We start from the raw sequence: 19,946 nt of genomic DNA on the forward strand, positions 1-19,946 counted from the left end.
GTATACATTTTTATAAATATGTAATATTTATTCAGAAAATAACTAAACTTTTAAAATAGTAGTCTTTAAGCTTTAATTTAAAAAGTGACTTGTTGGATAGAAACATTAAAAATAATAACTATTCTTGCCCTGGCCAGTGTTGCTCAGTGATTAGAGTGTTGGCCCTCGCACTGAAGGATCATGGATTCAAATCCTGGTCAAGAAATGTACCTGGGTTTCATGTTCGATACCCAGCCTTGGTTGGGGTGCATGTGGGAGGCAGCCCATTGATGTCTCTCTCTCTCCCTTCTACTCTCTCTAAAATCACTGGAAAAAATATCCTTGGCTGAGGATTAATAATATATATATTCTTACTTTTGAAAGTAGAGAATCACAAACAAAATTTAATATTCTTTATTATTTTTGGAGTATCCTTTGCATTTTCTCCAAGTCACAATAATTTAGAAAGGATTACATTTATTTTGTACCCATATGCCTATTTTTAAAATTATTTTCCTTTAAAAATGTCCATTAAACTTACAATATCCAATTTCTTGGATATCGCCCCCTTATCAATAAACAGCACCTTCCCATCATGGATTCTTAAGTTTAAAAAAATAATTCAAGTGAGTAAATTTAATGAATCTTATTGGCTTTATTCAGTGATTCATGAGTCTGGCAGCATAGAAAGGAGCTCCATGAAACTGTATGAAATGGGAGACGTATAGGCAGAAGGGAACAGGGACAAAGAAGTTATAGTAGCAAACAGTGAGTTGGTTATTGCAAGGTCACCTTCCTAGAAGAGGGCAAGGGTCTAGCAGGCAGATTACCTCCCTTAGTGCTGATCAGGCAGTTCTTGATGGACTGGTTTAAGATTCCATTTCTAGGAGAAACACTGCAACTAAGTCTTGGTTTGGTGACAGGAGGCTTAACATAAGTGACTCCATTTTGGCCCTGTTGTCCTTTTTTAAAACAATTTGCCCCTCCTTCCCGCTTTGATCAGACTCTCAGACTTAACTGTGAGATGTAATCAGAACTTAAGGCCTTAGTGCTGCTCCCAGCTACTACTCTCCTCTGACCTTTTTTTTTTTTTTTTCCTGAACCTCTGTGTGATATACTATTCACAGGTTGGTCGTAATGTTGGGCTCACATTCTTTAAGTTACTCATTGTCTAGTTCCTTTTCTGATGTTCTAGTTTCAGGCAGATAATTTGCTTGATGATTAGTGGCTGTGAACATGCGTTTAAAGCTTTTGAGAGAGAACAGTGCAGTAGGGAGACGGCCCTAAGCACGATAATTCCAATACCTGGAGTGCACTTCAGAGCCATGATCCCCAAACCAATCAAAGTCACTTTTGAAGCCAACTGGCTTAGTTAGTGATCTTATGTAGCTGAGTCGCGCCTTCCCCAGAAATGTCAATCCAAATGGTGTTGGCCACAGCACAGACACCTCCCTACTCAGCTAAAATATAATCAAGGGCTATCATATCATTAACAACAACTTTGTCCAGAGAGTCTAAGGAGTTTTTATTGGGCAGCTCTTGTTTTAGCAGCAGGTTGTCCAATATCTTCAAGAGTTAAGAAGAGGTTCCTGATCAGAGCCTCACATGCATTTACTCCTGGCCAGGGAAATAGGGATCTGCCAGAGGAAGCTAATTTTGAATCATGAATGCCTCCTGATACTTCCCATCTGAGTCTATGCCTTGGGACTGGAAAGGTGACAGCCATGGAGGCCAGTAAATTTAAGGGTCTGGACATTGACCCTTGCCTTGTATTCCCCCACCCCCTTTTTTTGTGGAGTACAGAACGTGGATATAGGTTCCCTGGGCTGTTAACCAGAGACAGGAAAATGAACACCCAGGGTAAGGGAATCTGACATGAAAACAAGGAGGCTGAGTTTGTTCCAGAGAAAGTGAAGCACAAGCAATCAGGGAGAAGTTTTGTGACAAGCAAAACTGCAGGATCACCAGTATTGTGGCAAATCCAACAATCGTTTGGAAGTTGAGTAACCCATTTTGCAGTGGCCTGAGATATGTGAACAATAGCATTGTATTTCCAGGTCATATCAAGGCAAAATATGGATAGAAATCTTTAAAAGACCTTCAAAGAATTAGGGTGGAAAAGCGTCCAAGGGGGAAGGAGGAATAGAAAGAAATGTGACTTCCATTCCTTGATCTGATTTATTGGCAGGAAGCAGTCTACCTCAATGTCAGCTACTTCTCTTCCCAGTCAATTTGATTTTGAGGTCTGTAGCGTTTGCACAGGACCATATGTCAGGTGGAGCACAGCTGTGTCAGTGACCGAGAGTACTTGGTAGGGTCCTTTCCATGAATCCCACTTTTGCAAAATCTTCAGAGTTAAAGAATAACTGTATGTAAAAGGAAAAAAAAAATACCTTGGTTAAAGATCTGATGATAAATCATTATAAGGGAATTGACAAGGAAACTTGGTTATTTCTGTGATATATAGCATCTATATATATAAAAGCCTAAGCAACCAAACAACCGTTCGACTGGTAGCTATGACGCGCACTGACCACCAGGGGGCAGACACTCAATGGACAAGCATGGAACAGACTGATGAATCTCAGAGGGAAGGGGGTAAGGGATAGGGTGGGAAGAGATTAAGCAAAGATCTTATATGCCTACTAGAGGCCCAGTGCACGAATTTGTGCACCGATGGGGTCCTTCAGCCTGGCCTGTGGGGATGGGGCTGAAACCAGCAATCTGACATCCACTGAGGGGTCCCAGATTGTGAGAGGGCACAGACCAGGCCGAGGGACCCCACCAGTGCATGAATCCGCAATTATAACTGATAACATTATACCAGGACATATCAGATTTCTAGGACTTTTATAAAATTTCTAGAACACATTTTAATAACATGCATCTATACAAATATAACCAAAGGAGGTTTAGCATCAGTTCTTATTTGATAATGCTTCTTATGTAATTTAATATATCAAATAAACATAATTATTTTAATATTTTACCAGCTGAAAGACAAATCCTTTAAGATTTTTCCAGGGGCCCTCTAGGAAATTGAAAAGTTAGAGGTCAGAGAAGCATCATTTGTAATTGAATTTGGGGAAAATGTCAAAAGGTTTGAATATTTTACTAAATAGGATCATGGATCATTTTAAAATAATACTTTATTTTAAGGCAAATACACAGTTACACAGTAGTGAACAAAACTTAGCTCTTTACATATTAAAAAGACTGGATATTCTTAAGTAATCAAAGACCTGATAAAGACAACATGAGGCACACTAAATTATTTTAAGAAAAAAATCTTTGCTGTCCATATAAATGACTTAAGTGTAAATAAACTTTTATACTCTCTTATCAAAGGTAGGCCAATAGTCCAAGAAAACTTTTAACAGAAAAAAATTAATTTTTAAAAGTATAATTAAAATAAGCACACTGTCATATTAGTTATATTAGTTTTGGGGGTACAATATAGTGATTCAACATTTTTATACATTACAATGTGATCACCCCACCAATTACAGTAATCATCTGTCATTGAGCAAACTTATCACAATATTATTGATTATATTCCCTTTTACCTTCTTCACCTATCCTCCCACACCCTTCCTGTTGGCAACCATTCCTTAGGTCTCTTTTTGTTTCGTTTTTTAGATTCCACATATAAGTGAAGCCATAAGGTATTTGTCTTTCTGTCTGACATTTCACTTAGCATAATATGCTTTAGATCCATCCACATTATTACAAATGGTAAGATTTAATTTTTATTGCTTCATAATATGTTATATTATATAATATATATATATATATATATATATGTTATATAGATATATACATGTGTGTGTGTATATACCTGATCGTCTTTATCCATTCTTCTGTCAATTGACATCATATCATATCTTGGCTACTGCAAATAATGCAGCAGTGCACTTTGGGGTGCATGTCTTTCTGAATTACTGTTTCATTTTCTTCAAATACCCAGAAGTGGAATTGCTAGGTTGTATGGTATATATATTTTTAGTTTTTTGAGAAATCTTCCTATTGTTGTCCATAGTGACTGCACCAATATGCAGTCCCATCAACAGTGCACAGGGTTCTCTTTTCTCCACATCCTCGCCAAAACATGCTTTTTGATAACAGCCATTCTGACAGGTGTGAGGTGGTATCTCATTTTGGTTTTGATTTGCATTTCCCTGATGATTAGTGACATCTTTTAATATGTCTGTGGGCCATCTGTATGTCTTCTTTGGATAACATTTCTTTTCAAGTCCTCTGCCCATTTTTTAAAAAAAATTTTTATTGATTTCAGAGAGGGAAGGAGAGGGAGAATCAGTGATCGGCTGCCTCCTGCACAACCCCTTCTGGGATGGAGCCTGCAACCCAGACATGTGCCCTAACCAGAAATGGAAACATGATCTCCAGGTTCATAGGTCGACGCTCAACCACTGAGCCACACCGGCCATCCCTCTGCCCATTTTGTGACTGGATTGTTTATTTGGGGGTATTGAGATTTATGCATTTTGTATACATTTTGCATATTACTCTTTAGTAGATATATCACTTGCAAATATATTCTCCCATTCAGAAGGTTGTTTTTTGTTTTGTTAATGATTTCCTTCATTGTGCAGAAGCTTTGTAGTTTGATAAAGTCACATTTGTTTCCCTTGCTTAAGGGGACGTATCCAAAAGCATATTATGCAAACTGATGTAAAATAGTTTACTATGTTTTCTTTCAGGAGTTTTATGGTTTCAGGCCATATATTTGAGTTTATTTTTGTTTATGGTATAAAAGAGTGGTTCAGTTTCATTGTTTTGCATGTATCTGCCCAATTTTCCCAATACCACTTTTTGAAGAGACTGCCCTTACTCCATTGTATATTGTTACCTCCTTTGCCATACGTTAGTTGACCATATAAGCAAGGGTTTATTTCTGGTCTCCCTATTAGATCCATTGATATGTATCTGTTTTGATTATTACAGCTTTGTAGTATAGTTTCAAATCAGGGAGCTTGATACCTCCAACTTTGTTCTCTTTTTCAAGATTGCTTTGGCTATTAGTGGTCTTCTGTGGTTCCATATACATTTTGGGATTATTTCTTCTAGTTCAGAGAACAATGTCATGGGTATTTTGATAAGAATTGCATTGAATTGGTAGATTGCTTTGGGTAGTATGATCACTTGAATTAATCCTTCCAAGCACGGAATATACTTCTGTTTTTTCCTGTTCTACTCAATTTCTTCAATGTCTTACAGTTTTCAGAGTACAGGCCTTTCACCAGCTTGTTGAAATTTATTCCTAGGTAGTTTATACTTTTTGATGCAGTCATAAATGGGATTGTTTTCTTAATTTCTCCTTCTGATTATTTATTATTAGTGTATAATTTATGGTATATTTTTGTATATTAATTGTATATCCTGATACTTTACTAAAGTCTTCTATTCTATTATTTTGGGGTTTTCTATGTATAGTGTCATGTCTTCTGCATATAGTAACAGATTTACTTCTTTCTTTCAAATTTGGATTCCTTTTATTACTTTATGGCTAAAACTTCCAATGCTACATTGAATAATAGTGGTAAGAGTGGGCATCCTTCTCCCTGATCTTAGAGGAAAAGCTTTCAGCTTTTTGCCACCGAGTATGATGTTAGCTGTAGTCTTGTCATATGTATCTTTTATCGAGTTCAGGTTAAGTTCTTTCATACCCACTTTGTTTAGAGTTTTTATCATAAATAGATGCTGAATTTTTTCAAATGCTTTTTCTGCATTTATTGAGATAATCATGATTTTTATAATATTTCATTTTATTAAATTTTCCAATTAAAATAGGCATTCAAGCCCTAGCCAGTTTGGCTCAGTGGATAGAGCATCGGCCTGCAGACTGAAGGGTTCCAGGTTCGATTCCTGTCAAGGGCTCAGTCCCCAGTGGGGCATGCAGGAGGCAGCTGATCAATGATTCTCTCTCTCTCTTAAAATAGGCATTCAATATTCTATATTAGCTTCAGGTGTACAATATAGTGGTTAGACATTTATATAATTTACAAAGTAAACTCCCTGATAGATCTAGTACCCACCTGGTACCATACATAATTATTACAGTATTATTGACTATACTTCCTATGGTGTCCTTTACCTCCTGTGACTATTTTGTAACTATCAATTTGTACTTCTTAATCCATTCACCTTCTTTACCCCAATCCCCTTTCCTCCTCCAATCTGGCAACTATCAGTTTGTTCTCTGTATCTATGAGTCTGTTTCTGTTTTGTTATCCTTAGTTTAGTTGATTTGATGAATCACAATTGTTTTACAGAAGTTGAACCACCCTTGTATCCCTGGTATAATTCCTGGTTGATTATGGTGTATAATACTTTTAATGTATTGTTGAATTCAGTTTGCTAGTATTTTGTTGAAAATTTTGACATCTGTGTTCATCAGCAGTATTGAACTGTAATTCTCTTTTTTTGTAGTATCTTTGTCTGCTTTGGATATCTGGGTAATGCTGACTTCATAGAATGAGTTTGGAAATGTTCCATCCTCTTCAATTTTTTGGAATAAGTTGAAAAGGATAGGTACTAACTCTTCTTTAAACATTTGATAGAATTCATCTGTGAAGCCATCTGGTGCTGGGCTTTTGTTTCTTGGGAGTTTTTTATTATTGCTTCGATTTTATTGCTAGTAATTGGTCTGTTGAGATTTTCTGGTGTTTTTTTTCTGGTTTAAGTCTTGGAAGGTTGTAGGTTTTTGGAAATTTATCCATTTCTTCTAGATTGTTGAATTTGTTAGCATATATTTGTTCGTAGTATTCTTTAGTGATCCTTATCTCTGTGGTGTTGGTTAAAATTAGAAATAAAAGAGGAAAGATTACTTTTATTTGTGTTCTCAGTTTTGCTTGATGAGTCTTGCTAGCATCTTATTAGATTGATTTATTCCTTTAAGGAAGCAGTTCTTCGTTTCACTAATTTTTTTTTCTATTTTTCTATTTCCACTCGGATCTTTATTATTTTCTTCCTTTTACTTACTTTGGGTTTTGTTTATTCCTATTTTTCTAGTTTATTGAGGATTTTCCTGCTTCTTGAAGTAGGCTTGTATAGCTGTAAACTCTCCTCTTGTAACCGTTTTTGCTGCATCCCATATATTATGCAAGGTTGTGCTTTCTCAAGATAGATTTTTATTTCCTTTTTGATCTATTGGTTGTTTAGAAGCATGTTATTTAATCTCCATGTATTTTGTGGGGTTTTCTTCCTGTAGTTGATTTCTAGTTTCATGCAATGTGTTCATAAAATATGCTTGCTATAATTTCATTCTTCTTTGATTTACTGAGGCTTGTTTTGTAGGTTAGTATGTGATATATTCTGAAAAATGTTCCATGTGCACTTGAGAAAATGTGTAATATGCAGTTTTTAGATGAAATGCTCTATAAATGTCTATCAAGTCAAAGTAGTCTAAAGTGGCATTGAAGTCCATTATTTCCTTAATTTTCTGTCTAAATAAAGCTCCAAACTTTCCTTGAATTAGGCAGCCCCAGGTACATGTGTAGCATTGCCCCACTATCTCCGCTCTCCCTGGACAGGGCAGTCCTGCATGAATTATGGCAACGCTTTAGCCAACTCTGCACTCTCTCCAGGAGGGGCAGGGCTCCACTGTCTCTGCTCTTTTTCTGGACAGGACAGTCCTGCCTGCGGGTGCTGCAGTGCCTCTAGCTCTGCAAGCTCTACAGAGGGGGGAGCCCCGCTTGCATGCCTCCCAGTGGGTGCTGCAAGCATTGCCCTGCTGCACCTGCTGGATCAATCTCTGGGTCAAGGGACCCCTTTTATGCCTGTTCTAGCACCCTCCAGTTTTTGCTGGATCTAGCTCCAGGAAGGGTGGCTAGGGATGCGCTACAGTGCCCTGCAGGTTGGCCAGAGAATATGGATGGAGCTCCCACCTGCTATCCACATTCAAGGGAAATGTAAGCAATAGTACTCACCATTTTCTCCAGTCCTGGGTTGTTCCCTCAGCTCCCCCAGAGCTCTCGTGGTTCCCCAACTTTTTCAATCTGGTCCCTCTCTTGTACAGAAGCTTGTTGTTCTTCAGTTGGTTCACAGTGTCTCTCTGGAGGATTTGCTCTAAAGATAGATGTACATTCAATGCGTTCTTGTGAGCTCAGAGTCCACCTATGCCAACTTGGATCTGCCTCCTCCAAAATTTTAATTTTGTACTAGTATACTTTTGATCTTAAAATATTAAAAAGACTTACCCTAACCGGTTTGGCTCAGTGGATAGAGTGTTGGCCTGCAGACTATAATTAGAATATATATATATATATATTTAAAAGACTTTAAAAAATTCCAATCTTAGCCAGCTTGACAACACATAAAATTCCTTTCCTGATTCCTTTTCTCCAAACCTTCTACAACTTTTCTTTATAAAACTTTGTATCCAGTCACCCTCATCATTTCTAATTAATTACATGTATTGATTAGAATTATTAACCCCTAGAATCTTAATTCCTAATTAAAAATAATACTTAAGCAACTGCGGACTGCTAAACTTACACATTTCATAATCTCTAGAAGTATATACAGTCTTTCTCATAGTAACTCTTTCAGTGTGGCATAAAACATGATTACTAATAGGCCCACATATCCCAATATCTTTATTCCTCTGTAAAATGGTATCAAAAGTGAATAAACCTATGTTCAATAGTTAATGTTTCAGAATTTTATCTTACTTGTAAATAATCTACATGTTAAATAATTATCCATCATTTAACTTACCTCAGAAAGATTTTGAAATTTCTAAGTAGGCATATCATAAAGAGTAATTATTGTTGAAAAGTTCTTTATAAACTTTCATCCATCTTACATCTATTGAATTTACTTGTTCTTAACAATTACATATATTTAGATTACTCATGAGACATTAAGTAGCTAAACATCATCTTGTTATCTTTTTAAGGACATTCTGTAAGAGATAACATAAATTTTACTTTTGTTAAACCTAGGTAGAATAAAAGCATTCTAATACTTATAGTTCTGAAGACATGCCTATTTTAATTAAAACAAACTTAACTAGATTTATTTACTGAAGATTATCCTAGGTCACAGGAACTTGGAAAACATGTGGGTTAGTTTTTATATCTCTGTGCTCGTTTGTCTTTCAGTCAATGAAATAGAGTTCTTTACTAATCAATTTTGGCAATACAGCCTGGAGGTAGAAAAAAAATCACACATCTGTAAAATACATACATAAACATACAGATGCAAAAAAAAATCTTCTGGCTTTTGTTTTAAATTTTTAGCCATAACTGTTGGACGCAAATTATGTTTCTATAAGATAGAATAAATTCAGGTTATCTGCTCAGACATTTTACTAGTATTTGTGGCAAAGATTTTTCATAGGCCTGGTTTTCAAACAGACTTTTTTCCCCCTTTTAATAAGAATTTTCTTGGTTCCTAAAGAATATCTGGTTGAAAATTGACATCTCAAAAGGCACACAGAAAGAATGTAAGTTTCAACAAGAACTTCTGTTCCCTAAGTCAAGATCTTTACCAGAGGCTTTTTGAGATAAAGAGAAAAGGTGGGCTTTGAATTGCTTTTAGAGCTATATTGCTGTTCTTGTAAAGACTCAATTTAGGCAGAACAGTTGTTTCCCATTTCTCAAAGAATTGGTGGCACATGGCCAGCATGGCTCAATGGTTGAGTGTTAACCTATGAACCAGGAGGTCACGGTTTGATTCCTGGTCAGGGCACATGCCCAGGTTGCAGCTCAGTCCCTAGTTGGGGTGTGCAGGAGGCAGCCAATCAGTGATTCTCTCTCATCATTGATGTTTCTATTTCTCTCCTTCTCCTTTCCTCTCTGAAATAATAAAAATATATTTTAAAAATATAAAGAATTGTTGGCAACCTGAATGACATCAAGGGGCTGACACACCCATCCATCTACATTATTTTCAATTTGCTTCTTTTTATCAGGGAGATATTCAACTAAGATTTAAAAAATAAAAAGATTCCTATGTTCTAGATTTAGAGCTGTTTGCCTTTGGACTGGTTTTCTTTCCCCCTGAGAATATACCTAGTTTCATTTTAGCTTAGGGGAGAAGGCCTTTATAAAATTCTTCTGAATATCAGCTTCTGATTTGGCCAACTTCTGACCATAGAACTACCTTAAAAATCCTTTTAAGTATCTGTCAGGTTGCAGCTGGGAAAAACAGTAAAAATTCCTAGCAGTGTTGAATGACCTCAGATGAAAAGGGCATCCACAAAGAGGTGCAAAAGATACTAGCTTCCCAAGTCAGAGAGTCACTCCCAAAGAAAGAAAATTTCCCTTAGAGTTGGCAACAGTCTGTAGGACGCAAATGGAGTGCAACCCACATTTCTGTCCAGCATAGTTCTGGCGACACCCAAGCCAAGTTCTCAGGACACAAAACGATACAAGTTAAGATGTTAATAGCTATCCCAGAGAGAAATAAGATCAATAACCAATGGATCTGGCGTTGAAAAGAAAGGAACAATGTGAAACGTTACCTTCCTCTCATGCCTGGGTGCTGTGGAGATTGAGAAGAGTTGACTCCGGAAAGAATTCTCACCCTTTGCTGGTTTCTGCCCGTTTTTCCCAGGGTCCCATCTACAGGCTCCAGAGCGAGAATGCTGTAAAGTAGAGTGGAGCCCAAATATGTACCAGTATTTGGCAAGGTTTTCCATGAATTTTAATTTTTCCCTTGGCTCTTGAAGAGAAAAGCTAGTAGTTTGTCAGAGTCCCATCAACCCTGGAAGAAACTAATATAGGGGTATCTAAAAGACCACTAACTTGGCCAACTTTTGTTTAGGATCTTACAGCCTCTTTGGAGGGAAAAGGCAATCCAGATAGAGAATTAGTAGACTGAGTACTCAGGTAAAGGAGAATAGAGGGGAGTAGCAATAGTCACATCAGTCTTTTGTTGAGGTATCTCTTTTGTCTTTAATTTTTCATTAGACTTTTACAATGAATCATTCAATGAAACTATTTTGGAATCCTTTGGAGGTTTCCGCATGCCAATTAAAATAGGTATTCCATTCTGTTTGTTTGATTTAGGAGTTCTTGCTTTCAAGTGCACTTCTTAAAGTAACAATCTTGTCTGATTAGAATATTTCCCATAATGGCCATTGTGATTACAGTTTGTCATTTTTTGTAGATATCTATGGCTTCTAAGACACAGTTCTCAGATACAAAATGAAGAGGAGTTGTAGCAATCAGTTATTTGAAATTTGAGGATTCCGTTTCTTTGGCTAAACCTTAGGTCTCTTGGATACAAATTAATACTTAAGAGGAATGTGCCAGTAGGTTCAGGGTTGTGTGGTGTTTTACAGTGTACCTCATTGCATGGAAATTTGTTTGAGGTTGTTGGGTGACCTAGTGTCAAATCTAACCCATTCTGTGACCAATTTTTCCTAGCACAGGAGTCTTAGAGTTCAGTAGCAAGTGCTCTAACAGCTTTTAAGTTCTGGACCCGTACCTACCAATATTGTAGCTTTGGCTTCCAAGATTCCCATTAACAATAAATCTGCCTGGCCACAGTGGCTCAGTGGTTGAGTGTCGACCTATGAACCAGGAAGTCACAGTTTAATTCCCAGTCAGGGCACATACCCAGGTTGTGGGCTCGATCCCCAGTAAGGGATGTGCAAGAGGCAGCCAATCAATGATTCTCTCTCATCATTGGTGGTTCTATCTCTCTCTTCCTCTCTGAAATCAATAAAAAAAAAAACAACAACAAAAACACAGATCTGCTGTTCCTTTACTTTATTGTGCACATTAGCAGAAACCAAGAATAACCAAGGAAATGTAACTGTGGATACAAAGAGAGAGTACTATGGGCTGGCTAAGAGAAGGCCTTATGTGTACACCACCAGCAGATCCCAACAGATGGAGACTATAAACTAACCAAGGGTTAGGGACTTGTGTTCCAGGTGGAACCACCTGTCAACTCCAGCTGACCCCTTAAGCCCTGGACTGGAACCACAGACTAACCTGGGCCAAGGAAGTGGTGCTCTGCGAGAGCCTCCCATCAGTCTGACCATGAACCCTGGACTGGAAATACAATTGTAATGGGAGCTGAACACAGAGAGAGATCATCTTGGCTCTTAGAGAAACTGACTCTCAGAAATAGTGAGAGAGACAGAGAACTCAAAGAGTTTGTGGGTACTAACCTTTTATTTCTCCTTGTCCTCAAAGCCATCAGTAGTCTCCATCTCATCCTATCAATGTCACCAAACTGGAAAAAAATCAACTGAGTAAATTGTAAAGATTTTATCAGCTTTATTCAATGATTCTTTGATTGGGCTTATATAAGGAATCTTTAAAAATGAACAAACAAAACAGAGACAGAGTCAGACACAGAGAACAAGCTGATGGTTGCTAGAAGGGATGGGTAGGAAAGGTGAAAGGGATAGGAGATACAAACTTTCTGTTATAAAATGTCAGTCACAGGAATATAACGTATAGCACAGAATATAGTCAATAATATTGACTGTACAGTGACAGATGGTTACTAGACTTACTGTGGTGATCACTTCTGAAACTATGATTGCATATCAACTATATTTTAATAAAAAAATAACAAATTAAGCAAATATTTTAAGGCATCTTATATAAAGCTCAAATAATAGTTGAAGTTTTTGCTAAAGTATCTAAATTTACTACTATATATTCTCCACAAGGTTTGGATCACTCCACTAGTCCAGGCCAGATGATTTTGCATGATGCTGACAGCAAAGAAAATAATTTTTAAAATTCTGCAAAAGTTTTGTTATCTTCACTTCCCCTTTACTGCAGGAAAGTACATAAAGTACAGCTTATCCATAGCAACTAATATAGCTGCTCAATTCCCTTAAGAGCAATTCAACCTTAACTTAAGAGTAAAAAAGAAAAGAACATGTCTCAAAAAAGACATGAGTCTGTTGGGAAACTAGGAAAAGAAAACAGGTCCCAGAAATAGAGATATCTTGAGACATAGGGCATATTGGTCCATTTTGGAAATATTTTCTGGAAATCTGTAAAGGAAGATAAATGGTATTCACTCTCGGATTTCCTAATGCACAATAGAAAAGTGTAAATATGACCTATCATTATAGTAAGCTTGGACAGAAATTGGAAGCTCATGAAAGGAGAATCCAAATGCTCATGAAAGTGGGGATGCTGTAAAACAGTGTGGCTGGTGGCATTATGATAAGGGGAAAATTTAACTATTTAATTCAATTCTCTTAGAAAGTTAAGAACAGACTAAATCCTAAAAATTTATCAAAAAAGTGTTCGTCCTATAAGAAAGAATATGCATAAGACGACAAATTAATGGACAGTAATACTAAACAACTCAGAAGTATAAAGAAGTCAATTCTCCCCAGTGATATGCATAATTTCCATCAATATATTACTGTGCATTTTTTTCTAATTTAAGAGTTACTCCAAATTTCATCTGAAAAAAATAAGTGAATGAGAATAATCAATAAAATTATAGGGAGAAAAGGGAAGAATACTTTTTTGATAATAGGTGGATGGTGAATGTCAAAATCATATTTTAAAGCTATGGTCATGAGAACTGTCTGTCTGGTTGTAGCTGAGAGATACCCAAAGATAAGTGGGAAAATCAGTGGCTTCTTAAAACACTTAATATACATTTGAATTTATCAAATGAAAAGCATGGAAAAAGATGACCTATGATATTGAGACAGTTGGCTTTATATTTGGAGAAAAGTGTTATATCCATATTACAGTATACAAAAACTAGATGTTTAAGCATTAATATATACATATACATATATATGTATATATATATATGAAAATAGAGGAGATAGATAAGCTAAGGACTAAATTTACAGATTTAACTCCATAAAACTCCTATAACTAAAAACACAATAAAGAATAGCCAAATGATAAAGGGAGAAAACCAGATTCAAAATTCATAATACACAATGAATTGATAGACTTATTTTATAAAGCAGCTATTCTTAAACTTTTTGGTCTCAGAAGCCCTCTACTGCTTTTAATATGTAATCATTGAGGACCCCTCCAAAAACATTTTGCATATGTGGATTAAATATTTACTATTTTGGAAGTAAATCTGAAACATTTTTAATTTATTTAAAAATAACAAGCTCATTAACAATTAATAGAAACAATATCTGTATTAACAGATTCTTTCTAAAGCAAAAATATGTAGAATGGTATTGTTTTATATTTTGCTAATCTTTGTAATTCATATCTGCTTCTGCATTCAATCTGATGTAATATCCCACATCAAGTAGGATTGACAAAGATGAGTGAAAAAAAAAAAAAAAAGGAAACTTCACAAATGCTGGAGTCAGCATCATTAAAGACAGAACTTCCTGGCTCAGTTGGTTGGGTATCATCCCATGCACTGAAAGATCACAGGTTTGATTCATGGTCAGGGTGCATGTGATACGTAACCAATGGATGTTTCACTCCCCCATCAGTGTTTCTCTCCCTCTCTCTTCTTCTCTCTCTAAGGTCAATAAAATAAAAGACAAACCAAAACCAATGCCAGCAAATACCTATCTCCAGATTTTTTTTAAAAAAGTAGGAAAATGTGGAGACAAGTAGGAAATACCATTTTAAGCCACTGTTGCTCAGTTGGTGCTGAAAGAAGCTCTCCATATCTAAGTGGTTCCATGTTGTGTTGACATTCCCACAACCCTCTGATGAAGCTAAAAATAAGGTAAAACCCATGTTTCAGAGCCCCTTTGGTGACAAAAGTGGAACTTAAAGGTGTCCTGAGTCTCCATTTATAGGAAAGCCACCTAGCATAAATTAGACTGTTGTATAGAAGATAAACATTTGTTGTGTTACGGTATTAAGACTTGGGGATTTGTTTGTTTCTGCAGCACAGTGTAGCTGTCATGACTAATACACAACCCAAGAATGAATGTCTTGAGATGTGTAGGCATGATCCTTGACTTTGCTAGTTAAGAGGTCTAGTGATAAAGCAGTGAAACCTGTCAAGTTACTTCTTGGGCAAAGGACCATATGTGGGAGCTGTACTGAGAGAGGAAGAACAGAGCAGACATAGCTAATTGGTTTGTGATCACAAATGGCATAACCCTTTGGGGCCTCCCAGACATGTTGGAAGTGGCATTCTAAGCAGAGTTAACATGAATGGAGAGCCAAGACACCATTATTTGTGCATACCTGGGGAATGACATCTTTTTTGATGTCACAGGCTACAACATTGGGATTATATATACTTGTATTGTGTAAAAAAAAGTTTTTTAAGTTGATCTCAGCTCCCAGGTCCATATTAATCCCCTTTCAAAGCTCTGCTTCAGTGTGTCTGCAGGGCCTTATGATTGAGGTGAGACTACTCAGCTCAAAATAAATATAAAAGCTTGTTTCTGTCAAGTTAAAGAGAATCTGTCTTGCTCTGCCAAATGGGAATCTGCTTCCAATCTATGCCTTGGGAAAGAACTCGGACCTTTAATATGCAAGTCAAGCCCATAATTACTCTCATGCTAACCAGCTAACAGACTAGGGAAGAGAAGCCCAAACAAACAACTGTAAGAAAAGAAATACTCCAAGCAGGAATGCTGGCTTGTGAAAACTGCATCACCACGCATGACAAAGGCCATAATCCCCCTGTTCTCATAGAGCAATTATTCAGACTCCTCTCCATCTGAGTGGCCCTACCAATCACTTAGTTTAGGTATTAGGAAAGCTTTAATTACAGCCACCAGATTGAATATTTCTTAATTGTTAAAGCAATAGTAACAACATGATTGCATATTCCAACCAAACTACAAGAAGCATGACCTCTTCATCTCTCTCTATTTAAGCTGTTAAAAGCCTTAAAACAAATCCAAAGGCCCCTATTTGGTTCCAAGTCCATCGGTCTGCCTACCTCTAAGATAAAGGACATTAAATTTTCTTATTGCATAATGCTGAGGAAAATAATCCCACCACTCGAGGACCCACAGCATTGAATTATTCATAGGCTTTTTATTTCTAAGTCTGTTATAATTCAGAGAGCCTCTGGGGCTTAGGTACTTCATTAACAACATTGATAGGTCTTCTGCACCTCAACTATAGGGAAAATGTGCACTTACATATAGATAATGGGTATTAGTGCCAAACCAAGTTTACAGTTCCTATAAAAGAACAGGAGGTATCGTAGCAAAGTCAACAAATATAATAAACTATTATATAAGACTATTCTTTAGAAGCTCAGTTTTATCACATGTCCTTGGGTAAATGTGAAATCTTGAAATGTATTATATAGTGGGGTTTTTACAAGGTGAAAGATAAAAATGTTTCTCCATAGGTTATTTGATATTGAAAACAGGATTTCCTAAATCTTCATTTTAGAAGTGACCTGGGATCGACAAGGTCCTAGGAGAAATCATTCATAACACAGGTCAGTTTCACAAAAGTCATCTATTTGAACATGAATGTGTTCACTTTTTCTGTTCTTGACACATTCTTCCCTGCTTGACTTTTCAGTGAGTGTGTGTATATTATGTTACTGACCATAGACCAATATTCCTATTTAAAATGGATATTGTATGTTGCTTTAAAATTTCCCATCAGCAGTTGTTTGGTTTAGCTGCTGGGATCTCAGAACTGGTGCTATCAAGGAACCCTTATTTCTGCTGAGTATTACTGAGGTCTGATGAAGAGAATCCACTGAAGATTTGTTTGTTCTCTATGTCAAGTAGGTGTTGACAAGAGTACAAACTACACTGAGATCTCTTGCTATGAAGTAACAATGACCATGTGTGATGTTATAAATTGTTCTAAATAATGGATTCTACAGATTAAACATCTAAAATGCAATATCAGTCTCTAAGAGCAGAAAATATGTGCACATTTATGCTAACGATTTCTGTGAAGTGCGTAAGTGTGAATTTCATACTTCCATGCCTGATCACAAAGATCATTTCATGTGACCAGTCGGGTGTCCACTGTGATCTAGCCTGAGCTCTGCACAGTGGGTGACCTCACCCTAATTTACTTTATGGCATAAACACCTCTCAATATTCTCCTGTATGGAAATGGAAATGTGTAGCGACAGGAACCTGGATTCTACTCACGGAAAATAAGGAGGCTTACAATTTTTCAGTGGTCTTCTGTGACAAAGGAGAACCTTTAGTCCCTAAGAATTCACGTTATTCTGTTAATTATCAGTGCTATAACAATGATAATGAGACTTTACTTACTAAACACTATCTCATTTAATCCTCATAATATCCTATGAGTAGTTATGACTATTATTCCTCATTTTGCTGACAAGGAAATCAAGCTTCAGCAAGAGAAGTAATTCCCCTAAAGCAGGGGTGGGGAACGTCCGGCCCACGGGCCCTATAAGGCCCACGAAATCATTTGATCTGGCCCTGCCAAGGCATTAGGGGTGAGTTAATGAAATGTTTGACCAAATATAGCTGGCTAAATTTTAAGTTGATAATTTTGTATGGCCCATGAATGATGTTATAAATATCCAAATGGCCCTCGGCAGAAAAAAAGGTTCCCCACCCCTGGCCTAAAATCACATGGCCTGAAAGATCTGAGCCAGCTTGGAACCCAGGCCGTCTGGCTCCAGAAGTCTTGTTTTAACTACTGTGGTAACAATGAACATAGTCCCCCAGTAACCTGCACCTCTGGTAGTCACACCCTTCTGCAGAAATCAAAGAATAATGACAAGATTCTTTAGCCGGACTCCTCTGAGTCCTTTCTCTCCTGGGCTTCAACTTGGCCTATGAAGTCTTGAAGAAAACACTAACATAGTTTCTAGCATCTCAAGGCCTCATCCCTAGGATGACCCTCACCCCTTTAAAGTGTTTACCTGAGAAAACTCAAAGCTACCAGAAACAAATTTACTGTTTAATCCAGCCAACACCTGAAGACACGGTCCTTGTGTCCCTGCCTCAGTGGGAGAGGAGGAGTCTAATTCCATAAGCACAGTTAGCAAACCCAGATGGGTGTCACATGAACCAACCCCCACTTCCGCCTTTAGGTAATTTTTCACTTCCCTGACTATTAAGACCCTGTTCACCCACCCTCTCTCTTTTAGAATACGCAGTCACCTATGTACCAATTGAAGTTGAGTTCAGTTCACACTGGACTCTCTTCCCTAGTCAGTAGTTATTGCTAATTAAAATCGGTTCTTACCTCTGTAGGATCCAGCTTTGACAATTTGAGACGCAGAGCAACTTCCAAGGCGGGATGATGGGAGATGCAACTTTCACCTTGGTCTCCAGGACATTCACCCTTGGAGATCTGAGCCACCAAGTCCAACTACCTTGAAGCCACCGTGCCGAGGGTCCACATGGAGAGATGATGGGCAGAAGGCCTGAGACAACATGAAGAGAGAGATGCCTCTAGCAACTCGAATCATCCCATCTGTGCAGAAATAATTCCTTCTCTCTGAGCTCCATCTAAACTAACTGTTGTTTGTATTAAGTCACTAAGTGTTGAAGGATTGGTTACACAGCAATAAATAACCGGAACAGCCACTTGCAAAAACAGGCTCTTTTCAGCTCTCCTGATGCCTCTCTTTCTTCCTCCAACTCCAACTCAAGGTCTCCTTCAACCTGTTTGACCCATCCTGACCCACACGCAGAGATGGATACACACCTGAGCTGAGTGGAGATGAAAATTAAGCACAAACCCAGCTCCAGTCATAAAGAAGGTAAAGGTAACAAAAGAGAAAAAATGAGTATTTCAAATTAAATGATAGTGCACATGTGAAAGTCTTCTCCACTTCTGAAAGGATGTATGCTCCTAATAACATGTTGGCTGATTTCTATTCACTGATGAGAATCTTCTTCAAAAAATTTTTAGTTCTGAATAACAAAAGATACCAATTTCTGTCACAAGTACAAAAGTATAAAGAAACCTTAATGTTTCTTTTATGTTTACATTTAAATATATTCAAATATGGTAAAAATCAGCTTGTTCAGTAATCTACACAATGATGTGGTCTGATGGGATCCCCCTACAGCAGTGGTTCTCAACCTTTCTAAGGCCGCGACCCTTTAATACAGTTCCTCATGTTGTGGTGACCCCCAACCATGAAATTATTTTCGTTGCTACTTCATAACTGTAATTTTGCTACTGTTAATGAATCGTAATGTAAATATCTGTGTTTTCCGATGGTCTTGGGCAACCCTGCTAGCGGTTCTCAACCTGGGGGTCACAGCCTCGCCAGCGGCCTTGTGAACTCATGACAGGAGTTAGTGAGGGCCCACATCAACATCTACGTCATCAACATCCCCACAAAAGATCCAGGTACAAGGCTCCACTGCTTCAGAAATGCCCAAATGTTCTGATAAGGTGGCTTCACTTCACAATATGGTCTTGGGCGACCCTGTTAGCGGTTCTCAACCTGGGGGTCCTCAGTGAGGACCCCCAGGTTGAGAACCGCTGCTGTAGAGCCTAAGACCATCAGAAAACACAGATATTTACATTACGATTCATTAACAGTAGCAAAATTACAGTTATGAAGTAGCAACGAAAATAATTTCATGGTTGGGGGTCACCACAACATGAGGAACTGTATTAAAGGGTCGCGGCGTTAGGAAGGTTGAGAACCACTGCCCTACAGGATTTGCCTCCTATTTGAAGCTAGTTAGTCCCCTGACCCTGTTATGATTCACACAACCAGCCTTAAGGTCAAATCTGGGGTGCAGATATGTTACAACCAAAATGTGGGAAGGCTGCTCTGGGAGGCTCAGATCACAACGCCCCTCAGCCACCTGCAGGCTTTAAAGACCCACTTGTGAGCTTGAAGGGTTCATTTCCAGCAATGGGACATAATAGTTAACAGTGTTCTTTCCAGCATGCAGTTTAACCACTGGACAAAAAAAGAGAACTGAATCAGCCTTTATCCCTGAAATTTAAACCAAGACTAACAAAACATGCATATACATAATTGGCAGGGCTCAAATGCCCTGGAGTTCTCAGATAATCTCCAATACTTGCTCTTATGGACCCATATCTACTAATATATTCTCACCAGTCACA

General features: G+C 37.6%; 1 long non-coding RNA gene across 1 annotated transcript in view; it reads right to left on the bottom strand.

Annotated features, from left to right (window-relative positions):
• Positions 1–10,478: 10,478 nt before the first annotated feature.
• Positions 10,479–19,946, bottom strand: part of LOC114235298 (uncharacterized) — a 273,916-nt gene continuing 264,448 nt past the window's right edge. The window contains exons 3-5 of the long non-coding RNA XR_003621477.2: positions 18,093–18,273; positions 12,128–12,192; positions 10,479–10,591 (exon numbers count right to left, since the gene is read on the bottom strand). This is a non-coding gene — a long non-coding RNA (uncharacterized LOC114235298). The remainder of the gene's footprint in view (positions 10,592–12,127; positions 12,193–18,092; positions 18,274–19,946) is intronic.

This window comes from Eptesicus fuscus, chromosome 18, assembly GCF_027574615.1.
Source record: "Eptesicus fuscus isolate TK198812 chromosome 18, DD_ASM_mEF_20220401, whole genome shotgun sequence".
Taxonomy (NCBI): domain Eukaryota; kingdom Metazoa; phylum Chordata; class Mammalia; order Chiroptera; family Vespertilionidae; genus Eptesicus; species Eptesicus fuscus.